General features: G+C 38.1%; 1 pseudogene; it reads right to left on the reverse strand.

Moving 5' to 3' along the window:
- Positions 1–9,079: 9,079 nt before the first annotated feature.
- On the reverse strand, positions 9,080–10,272 carry LOC123841655 (queuine tRNA-ribosyltransferase accessory subunit 2-like; annotated as a pseudogene).
- Positions 10,273–11,697: the final 1,425 nt, after the last annotated feature.

The following is an 11,697-nucleotide window of genomic DNA, read 5'->3' on the forward strand; positions in this document are numbered from 1 at the left end:
AGAAGAAACTGCCTCCCAAAATTTTAAAGAAAGAAAAGCTTATATATGTACAAAAATAAGGGTAGATACGAGGAAGGGATGGAATATGACTGTAAAGATGAAAATTATAAAAGATTTTATAAAAGGAATTGATAAGATAAGAAGTTGGTTGAAAAAAGAAAGAAGAGAAATTAAAAAAAAAAAATAAGGGAGAGAATGTGATCAGGCAGGAGACTAGGACAAAGCCGTACACTAGAGATTTAGGGTATATTTTGGTCTTTTAGAATAAACTGTATCTCACAATTTTAGAGAGAACAACTTATATATATATACCAAAAATAAGGTTAACTACTATGAAGGGATAGAATATGACTCTAAAAATGAAAATTAAAAAAGATTTTTTAAAAAGGGATTAAGGTGCATATGGCCCTTCTTTTCATTACATCTGTGTCTTTGGGGTAAATACCCAGTAGTGCAATTTCTGGGTCATAGGGTAGCTCTATTTTTAAATTTTTGAGGAACCATATGCACCCCAATGTTCATAGCAGCAATGTCCACAATAGCCAAACTGTGGATAGAGCTGAGATGCCCTTCAACAGATGAATGGATAAAGAAGATGTGATACATATATACAATGGAATATTACTCAGTCATCAGAAAGGATGAATACCCAACTTTTACATCAACATGGATGGGACTGGAGGAGATTATGTTAAGTGAAATAAGTCAAGCAGAGAAAGTCAATTATCATATGGTTTCACTTATTTGTGGAACATAAGGAATAGCATGGAGGACATTAGGAGAAGGAAGAGGAAAATGGGGGGGGGACCTGGAGGGAGAGATGAACCATGAGAGAGTATGGACTCTGAGAAACAAACAGGGTTTTAGAGGGGAGGGGGGAGGGGGGATTTGTTAGCCCAATGATGGGAATTAAGGAGGGCACGTACTGCATAAAGCACTGGGTGTTATACAAAAACAATGGATCGTGGATCACCACATCAAAAACCAATGATGTATTGTATGGTGACTAACATAACATAAGAAAATTTAAGAAAAAGAAAAAAAAAAGAAAAAGAAAAAAGGGATTGATAAGATGGTGGTTGAAAAAGGGAAAAAGAAAAATTCAAAAAAAAAAAGGGGGGGGGAAGCCATGAATTCTATGTGCTATATTCTCTTAGTGCTGGCATTCTGCCATTCTCATTGAGTGGTAAACTTGGTCTTGGCTGGCTGTTCTTGCTGATCTTCTGGGGGAGGTGCCTGTTGCCGTGGTTCTCAAATGTCTTTGCCTGAGGAGGAATTGCCCCACACTTGCTGGGCTAAGTAATCTGCTCAGGTTTGCTCTTGGGAGCTTTTGCTCCCTGCAAGCTTTCTGTACAGCTTTGGAGGATGAGAGTGAAAATGGTGGCCTTCCAATCTCTGCCCCAGTGGAACCGAGAACTCGGGGCCCCACGCCTCAGTGAGCCCCCAGATTAAAGCAGTCAATCACTCCTCTCTCCCTGGTCTCTGGCTGCACTCTGTGTCCACCTGGTCTGTGACCAAGCATTTCTAACTCTGGCACATGACCCTGTGTGGAGTCTCCAAACCCAGCAGATTCCTGTGGTGCACTCCCGTGCAGCTCCTCAAGGGGGAGGAAGAGGAGTCTCCCTGGATCTGCCACTTGTTGGGTCCCTGCTGGAAAAGCAGTGGCCTGACTCTGCTGTGGATCATGGTTTATGGCAACCCCGAGCTGAGAGCCCACTTCCCGGCTCTGTCTTTGCAGCCGGCTTCCCTGCTCTGATACGTGGGAGCTCTGCCTCACTCAGGCACCCTCAGTCTTTCTGTGACCCTGAGGATCCTGAGACCACACTGTCCCAGTGAGGGTTCCACCCCCCACTTAGCCACTGGAGCGATGTCCCTCAGCAGAGCTGACTTCTAAAAGTTCTGATTTTGTGCTCTGCTACTCTATCACTTGCCAGTAGTGGCTGATGGAGGCTCCCTCCCCCCATCTATCTTCCTGAATATCGCCTCAGATTCACTTTTCTACATGTCCTACCATCCAAAAAGTGGTCTCTTTTCTGTTCAGAGAGTTGCTGCTATTCTTTTCTTCAATCTCCTGTTGAGTTCAAATGGTTTGATCCCTATATAGCTGAGTTCCTGGGACCAGACAAAATTTAGGTCTCCTACTCCTCTGCCATCTTGCTCCTCCCCCCTCATTCACTCTTTTTAAGTGTGTTTTTTCATCTCCAAAACCATCTCCAAGATTCTGTTTAAAAGGACCATGTCTTAAACTTCATTTTTAGTTTGATTCTCCCATGGCATTTAGTATATTACTAACACATAACATTAAATAAAACTTAATTGGTGATTAATTTTATAATCTTCTTGTAAGAGTAGAATGAGTCAAGATAGTTTTATTGTATGGATATAACAGGGAATCTTATGGACATCCAAGGATTGAACCAAAATGCTATTTGGCCAGGTGGGAATGAAACTGGAAGATCAGGAACTGAAACTACTTTTCTTATCTCTCATGATTCATATATTCCCTCATCTCTATTTCTATCTGTGCATATGCTTCATTCTCCTATTTTTCTTCACAGACTTATTTTCTCTTTTTACTCATGGATCTCTAATCTTCCATATTTCCAGCCTCACTATGGTAATTAGACTTGTTCTGGAGTTGACTCTGGCCAAAATTTCATATGATCTTTTTCTTTAAGCACACTTTGCTTAATTGTTTTATTCTCAGTGCTTCAATTCTAAATTCTAAGGCAAAGTTCTCATTATCTTGGGTACCAAGATTTTACTGCTTTGAAAAAGAATATCAGAAATTAATTAAGATTACTTAAATAGGCTAAAGAGATAATTTTACTCTGAGAGTAATTAGGAACAAAACTGAGATTAAACAAGAGCCAGTGACTTTGAGTTGTAGCTCTCTAATCTCTAAGTGGCATTTTTGTCCCCTTGTCTCAGGTCCAAGTTTTATATATATATATTTATGAAAGAAATGAAATGTGGGAAGGGAAAGGAGAGGAGGGGAGAGGAGGGGAAAGGAGAGGGAGAAAGAGAGTGATAGAATATTAGATACCTTGGGCCAGGTGTCCATCTCTAATCCAATCAGCTAATGGACATTTAACAGTGGAACAAGTACTCAGAGAAGGGTTTTGTTTAATATGTTAATATATTTGCTATATATAAAATATTATATACACACAAATCTTGATTAAGTCAAGTAACTTTTACAGTCATTGCATTTTAGAGTCAAAGGAGGACTTCTTCATTCCTTCAAAATAGAAAACGTACTAGTGATGTTACATGACTTGCCTAAAGTCATGTAGTTGTTAATAGTCACAACTATGACTAGAATACAGGCTATCTGACTCCTGATCAATTATTCTTTACAATGTAGCTCACTATAGTAAAATAAACTTGAATGGTCAATGTGCATTAACAAAATATTTTGAGAGAAATGCAACACTATTATTTCAAATAAACACAATAACATAGATGAGCCTATAGCAATATCACATAGATATTTCCTAGGAAACTCCCTTTAATGTGCAGATAAAAATTCATTATGAGAGGTACACAAAGTTTTGATTGAAAATAAGTACTTCAAAAAATTTCCAAAGAAACACTTTACTAAGCAGTATAAATAATCACTTTCTAATCTTTGTTACTGTATTCATTTTCTTAGAAAATCTTTTTATTTTCCCATATATAAAGAGAAAGTAACCTTCTGCAGAATCTGTATAAATGGTTGCAAATGTGAAGATCCAAGTTAATAAATATTAACTGTTGATCTGATAAGATATTGTGACACAATGCAACTCCAAAAATATGAAAAGCAAATGGATTGATATGCTACAAACACAGGCTGTTATCTATATATAAACAATAAAATAATAATGTACCAGGGAGCAACATGCAGTTAAAATAAGCATAAAGCAGATGTGCAATAAGTAAGCATCAATAGCATTGAGACTATAATGTTGATATATTTACATTTCCAATAAATTATGCCCTCAAATATTCCGTTGTTTTGCATGTAACCAGCATTCCTTGCAAGTAGAAAATAGGACTTTCTTTCATTTTGGCATCTTCTCTCCTTCTGTAGGGATCATGTTAATAATTTCAGAAATCTTTCTAATAATATAGCTTGACTATAAAGTTTATTTTCAGACAACTATTTTGTTCATACCAAGATTCTCACCTGTGACCTAACAATATAATCAACAAACAGTTTAAGTCTCACAATGATATGACAAGGAATTGCACATAGAGCCTCTTACCATTTCCCTTTCTTCATCATTGGAAGCAATGGTTGAGGAACAGAACTCAAATCAGCTTAGTAGGGAACCTATAGGAGTCTTCTTCTTCTACTATAATCAGTCAGCTCACACTATGGCAAGGGCACAAAGCACCTTTGTTATCAAGAATAAAATGAGGGTCACCTGGGTGGCTCAGTCAGTTAAGCAGTTAAGCATCTGAATCTTGATTTCAGCTCAGGTCATGATCTAAGGGTTATGAGATGGAGCCCTGTGTCAGGCTTCATGCTCAGCACAGAGTCTGCTTGATCATCTCCCTCTGCTCCTCCCCCTGTGCTTGTCCTCACACTCTCCCTTTCTTTCAAATAAATAAATAAAATCTTTTTTAAAAAATGACAAAATGAGAGACAGAAAGATGCTCCCTCATCCACCACCCAATGACACCATGGACTGACCTCACCTTTGATTTATAAGTATTATGAAAATATTATTTATATATGAGAATTATTATGTATGAAAATTATAAAATGGGATATTCTTAAAATAAGGACATAAGTTTATCTCTGTTAACAACTAATATGGGAGAAAAGGATACTATATTTACCAGTGTTATAAAGTTGAAGCATAAGATGAAGGGTGGATGGAGATAGTGCCCAGAGGAAAGTTATTTGAATTGTCAAATAAGAGTCAGCATATGTAAAGGCGGGAGAACCAGGCTGTTCAGAACATGGATTAGGAGGGCTTAAAGGGCAGATGGGGAGGATAGGATCCTCATTAAAATTGGAGATTCCCAACTGGGACAAATAGTGCATGTATCAATAACATATTTCATGGGTTTATACATAGATAATGCCTTTGAACAAGCTGTTCCAAAATGGGATTGTTCCATGAGAGTTATACTTAGTCCTTACTTATCTACCAATCCCTTCAAAAGTTGTGCAGAAATGTTCCACATAGGAGTCTCCTACTCTCACTGGTGTCAAGCAAACCAGCACCAATTTGTTCTACCCACCCCTCTCACCCTCCCTCCCTCTGTCCCTCCCCCTCTCCCTTTCTTTATCTTCCTTCTCTTCCATTCTCCTCTTTTTTGTTTATTTGTTGGTTTGTTTGTTTGTTTTAACTTCCACATGGGGCAGGGAAACAAAAAAGCCACTTGGAGATTAGAGAGCTACAATTCAAAGTCACTGCCTCTTCTTTTTCTCTAGTTTTGTTCTTAATTACTCTCAGAGTAAAATTTTCTACCCTGGGCTACCTAAATAATAGTTAATATCCTGCCATTCTATTCTAAAGCAGTAAAATTAGAGACTGTTATAGATTCTTCCATAATAAAATAGAAACAATATAGTATTCAGAGGTGGTGGTCCACTGTTTATTTGGGGAGAAAAATTGACAATATTTGGAAAGTTTAACTTTTCATACTTGTATACTAACAAATGTAAACTAATACAGCTGAAAGGAAATGCAAATACAAGGGCTTAAGAGTCTAAAATACAAAGAATTGAACATGGTGGTAGTGGGGAATAAAGGAGAGAGGCAGCAATAAGTCAATGCTAATCAGGCAATTATTCATAGAGAGGTTTGAGTCCAGATTTGGACTTGCAAGGGAGAGTGTGTCTTTATTCAGAAACAGAGATGAGCAAGCCTGGAGGATTCCTCTTTCTTTCTTTCTTTTCTTTTTTTTTTTTTTTACCTCTTACTTTTCATTGAATTAACTGGTTTTTTTCAGGATCTACAAGATTTTTCTTAAAATTCCTGGACACCTGCTTTTCTTAAGTTTGTTTCTGAAGCTTTGGTCTGGGTATATTCCAGATTAACTTGATCTAGCAGTCCCTTGTTATTGATTGAGTTGTTTTTCAATCTGACCCCTATGAACTCCAGAGAGAGAGAGAGTCAAATAAGAGTATGAGCTTCTTCTCTGATAAGCCATTCTTTTATACTTTGCAAACCAGGTAATGGCCCTGCAGTAGGTCTATGAAGAAGATAATTCTCACTCCTCAGGTCTTTCTTTGTTTAGTCTTCCTTCCATCCTCTCCCTCCACATGCACACTTTTCTCCTAGAAGCCAAAGGCAGATAACAGTTTTCTTTCTTTTTATGAATATTCTTTTCCTGTTTTATATCAGAGAGAAGAACAAAGCACTAGAAAATCTGATATTTAACACATTCCTGGACTAAAACAACAACAACAACAACAAAAATAAAATAAAAACCTCCATTTAATCCTTACACAGCAAGGCAGAATTTTTTTTTCACTTCTTATAAGAACCTGAGCTTTGATATTCCTCTGACAGGCTAGCCCTAAAGGCATTAACTCAACAAATGTCAAAAAAAGAGACTGGGATCAGAAGTAAAACACCTACCTGGGACTCATGTCTCCTTTCTTTGTGAAGTTTTTGCTTTACAGAGCTATTACTCAACTCAGCTACAGAAAAAAGTTTTTGTTGCAAACTGATCTAAGCCAATTTGATCATGCACAACTCTTAGGTTCTTTTCTTTAGGTAAGGGTTGTCATAAAGAAGTTTGAGGTGAGTGAGGTTTACTTACTTTCTTCAAACCTCACTACCAGGTTATAATGGAAGCCAGTATGAGATCAAATTCGGCCACATATATATTAATTAAACATTCCTTATCAAGCAGGGAGAAACTGATCATAAATCTGTTCTGTAAGCTCTGTAAAGGCTTAGCTCTCTATCATTTTAGGTGCTCTTACCACTACCTTGCATGAAAGGAAACTGAAGGTAGATACAACACTCACTATTCCAGAGGTATAAGGTTTTGTCTATAGTCGACATAGGCAACAAGATATTCTCTAGAACCTAGAACAGTGGCTCAAATGGGGAGCCAAAGGAATGCCTCACTGGATTCTAAAACACTCATCAGATCTGAAGAAAAATGCTAAAATATTTTAGCCAATATTTATAGCTGTATCTTGAATACCTTTCATTTCTCTAGCAAGAGCCCATTTCTAATAATCCATCATGGTAATTAACAAACAATGAATTTCACTAATAGAGGACTATTTCTGACATTCTGTATGATAACTAGCAAAAGCCTCAGGTGTTGACAGAAATAGAATAACAGAAGCACTTGAAAAATCTGGCTCTGGAGTCTACCCTTTCTGAGAGAAGCTACTTGACAACCCATGGAGTGTGGATTAGCCCTGCCTTAATCTGATCATTGTAGATTTTTAATTTGAAAATCAATTGCCCCCCCCAAATTAAAGTATAACCTGGGTAACATATACATAATATCACACTATCTATGATGAGGTATTTTAACATGTTATAAAAATCACAGCATTTAGATGCTGTAAGAATAGCATACTAAGTTAAAAACTAAAATGTTACCTTCTTTGAAAGGAAAAGGATTTTCTTGATTGTTTAGAGGATGATCTGAGAGCTCAATCTGAGTGGGACTGGAGTAATGAACCTTAAGACCTTTTCAACCCTATAGTTCTAATGTAAAATCATTGCCCTTAACTATATTGAGAGCTATGTTATCAGAAACTTTGCAGTGGCTCTAAGGAAATAGGACCACAAATATTTCCTCAAAGGCAGCTCTCCCACTACACTTTCAGTAGGGTAAATTTGACTTTTTATTCTAGTGTCAGGGGTAAGTGTATATATATATATGTTGTGCAAAAGATTTTGGGGTTCTAGTTGTTGTTTGGTCATCTTTGGCATTTGATAAGTCTCTATATTATCAGTGAGTTTAGAGTTACAAATTCAGCCACATTTTGTTTTACTAACAATGCTCAAAAGTTAATGGAGACACCATAGACTTCTTCCTCATTTGCTCTGCAGGTCAGTGGTAGGTGCAGTCTTCATTGTGTTCACAGGACATTATTTAAATTGTCTTATCAGAGCCTAGTGCACATTGTAGTGGCAAGTGCAACTCCTTGCTGGTTCCTCCTTTTGTTGTTCCCTTCCTTTGACCACTAATCCTACCATCACCAACAGAACAGACATACACAACTTAATTTGGTACTGCACTGCAGTTAAATTTCAAACACAAAACCAGTTTCTTAGCTGAAGTCTATGGCAGACAGTTTCACTCTAAAGCTAGTAACAGTGATAACTATAAAAGTGGAAGTTTGTAACTTGGCTCAGCAAGTACTTTATTGTCCCTCCCTCTTTCCTACCTACCAAACCCAGAAAATCACAGACAGATATGAAGGGAGAAATCTATGGTTATTTTATCAACTCTCCACTGGCTCACTTACTGTTGAAGATAAAGGTGTCATCTACACAGGACAGAAAAGTTCCAACCAACTGTCTTGATATGTAGTCAGATAGAACTCCAATGCAAAAGCAATCCTTAAAATTATTCTAAGTGGTTTACTAGAAACTTTTATCCATTCAATTAGATATATACATAATCAGAATCTACAATATTTCCCAACTGTCAGACTCTCTGTCCAGGGAAAGGCCCTTACCTTCCTCTTTGCTCCCAGAGATAGTCTGCCCAGATTCTCAGTGTCTTGAGTCTTTGCCATGGCACAAGGTTCTTAGTATTTCTGATAATTTCCCTCTAAGAACTATCTCCATCCTTAATGTAAATGTAGCAATTTTGCTAGTGTCTTCTATTAGCAAATTTTATCTATATCCATCTATAACTTTATATGTCTCCATATGTTGCTGCTAAAAGAAATCTTTCTAATTTATAACATTATCATACAGAAATATATAGCCATTAAGAGTATTTTTACATCATTCTTTTTTTTCACATCATTCTTAAATGAAGGTGGAGTTATTACAAATGTTATACACATAAAGAATGGAGTCTTCAATGAATAAGGGTTGTCTCTCAAATCTCTAACATAAAAATTTTAAACTTTTAAAGAGATTTAAAACAGTTACTGAAAGCTGAAAGTCAGGGCAAATCCCCGCTCTGTCGCTTGATAAGGGGAAAATACTCTCAAATAAGTCCACTCCCCTTTCAATACACTCGAGCACCTCATCTGGCTGTCTGACTCCAAAATGAGCCTTGATTTGTCCTCTGGCAGCTCTGTAGTGACTGATGACAGCAAGTACAGTCTAGTTTCCAGGGTTGCTGGATTCCCTTGAAAGCCATCCAGAAGGAAGCCACCTATGGGCCGCTTGGCAATCTCCCATGCTGACCTCAGCCCCTCCTCCATCACCTCTCCATCTCCAATCACTCCAATGTTGGTACTTTTTGAAGGACGTCTGATTCTTCCTGTAGCTGTAGATGATTACCCAGGAATAGAAGCAATTGATCAACAGGCTTTCTGGCTCTTTTAGTGGAAGTTGCTTGCACAGTGCCTCTCCAAGAGACACTGGAATCAGTCTGGCTGAAGGGCCTGCTGAATTGCCATGAACTTGGAAGCAGCCATCTCCACTTATCCCCCAATACCCCACACAGACACAGACTTGTTTTTTACATAACCAAGTGGGCAGGGGCTGATGGGATCATGCAGGGAACAGTACAAGAGTGATTCTAGCATGCCTATAAACTTTCCAATTCCTTCCTTATATTGTGCCAAGGCTTCATGTTGTTCTGCCAATGAGGACAGTATAAGGTGAGCCATGGCAGGAACTTCATGGAGACTATGCAGTGTCTGATGGGTCAGGTGTGGGGCAGAGCTGGTCTTTGTGTACAGAAGGCAGGTTGGAATGTCCATGGTGTGGTCCCCTGTTTTGCCCAGGGTTTTTATTTTTCCTAGGCAACAGCCATTAACTAACTACCTTGGTAAGACTCAGCTTCATTCTAAGATATTCTTCTAGGTCCTGCACACCTCCCAACTTGTTTTGTCCTTGAGACCCCTCAAACTCCTCATAGTTCTCTAAGCTCACATCTTCACGGAATGTGGGGCTCACACATTGCCCCTATGATCAGTTGGCCCAGGGCACACGCCTTCATTTGACCACATGATCTATGTGTAACTAGTCTCTCTCTTTTTTTTTATTCTTATGTTAATCCCCATACATTACATCATTAGTTTTAGATGAAGTGTTCCATGATTCATTGTTTGTGCACAACACCCAGTGCTCCATGCAGAATGTGCCCTCCTCAATACCCACCACCAGGCTAACCCATCCTCCCACCCCCCTCCCCTCTAGAACCTTGTTTGTTTTTCAAAGTCCATCGTCTCTCATGGTTCGTCTACCCCTCCTATTTCCCCCGCTTCATTCTTCCCCTCCCGCTACCACCTTCTTCTTCTTCTTCTTCTTCTTCTTCTTCTTCTTCTTCTTCTTCTTCTTCTTCTTCTTCTTTTTTTTCTTAACATATATGTGTAACTTGTCTCTTGAGAGCCCATGCAATTACCTGTTACAAGCCAAAAGTTTGCCTAGATGCTTTTGTCTGGTCGTACAGATCCACTGTGGTCTGTCTTTCAGGCTCATTAATAGTTTAACCACATACTAACTGTAGCCCCATCACTTGGAGAGATTCATTCACCATGTATTCACTTGGATAGAGCCTTGGCCAGGGAATTGGAAGATTGGGTTTCAATTCTGCTCAGCTGTGACACCTGGGCAAATCACTTAACCTCTCCATGCCTATTTCCTCCTGAACAAAAAAGGACAGGCATGGTGGGTAGGACTACATGAACTTCCAAGATCCTATCTAGCTGTAATGTTGGAGGAACAAAAAGTTTTAGATTACAGTCATAGCCTTCTTGTATCCTTGTTTACTGATCACTACTGGCCTGGTGATAAATGCAGTGGTGCCAAGAATCAGGCAACAGTAGAGATATTTGAGAACCTAGAAAGAGGTGTGGCCTGTGAATTTTGAAGTGGTTGGTGAATTGGCATCAGCGGATCCTGAGGCTGGAAAGACCTTCCTGGATCTTCTCTGATTCTGAGTTTTTCTGCTCTCACCAAAGGAGTGACATTCGTGTTGATGGTGTGACAGGTGATTTTTATTTTCTTTGGGCTTTTCTATATTTGTCAGGTTTTCTGTAAGAATACATACACACATACATTTTGTAAAAACAACCAACAGAACAACAACAAAAAAGCCTTTGTTTTTGAAGGAGTGTGGGATATATTTGTTTTACATTCTTAGGCTGTATTTTGCTATTCGTTCATTTCAGTGGGCATTACTGAATATTATTTTTAATTATTATGTGGTTACTATATTTTTATGTATTAAGTATCCATATGTTTTTCTTTTATCAATGGTTTAGGAATGTCCAGGACATTCCTATAATCTCTCCTCCATGAATAGCAAGGGGAGTTATGAAAGAGTTTCTGCTCTCAAGGATCTGCTTGCTTTGAAATATATTGGATTAGACTTGTTCATATGTTTATATTCCTGTTCAATGCCAAATCCACTGTTGGAGGAGTATTAATATCTCAGAATCCATATAAAATTTATGAGTTTTATTTATGTTCAAAACACCAAATATTCTGCTCAGCATTGTTCATTTTTCTGGGTCTTTTTCTTATTAACACATTTGAAAAAATGTTTTTTTTTCCTTTAATGTAAGTCTATTGAAGTCAATAACCAATA

Source organism: Mirounga angustirostris, unplaced genomic scaffold (genome assembly GCF_029215605.1).
Source record: "Mirounga angustirostris isolate CCGP_5_RB_7025 unplaced genomic scaffold, mMirAng1.0.hap1 SCAF_11, whole genome shotgun sequence".
NCBI lineage: Eukaryota > Metazoa > Chordata > Mammalia > Carnivora > Phocidae > Mirounga > Mirounga angustirostris.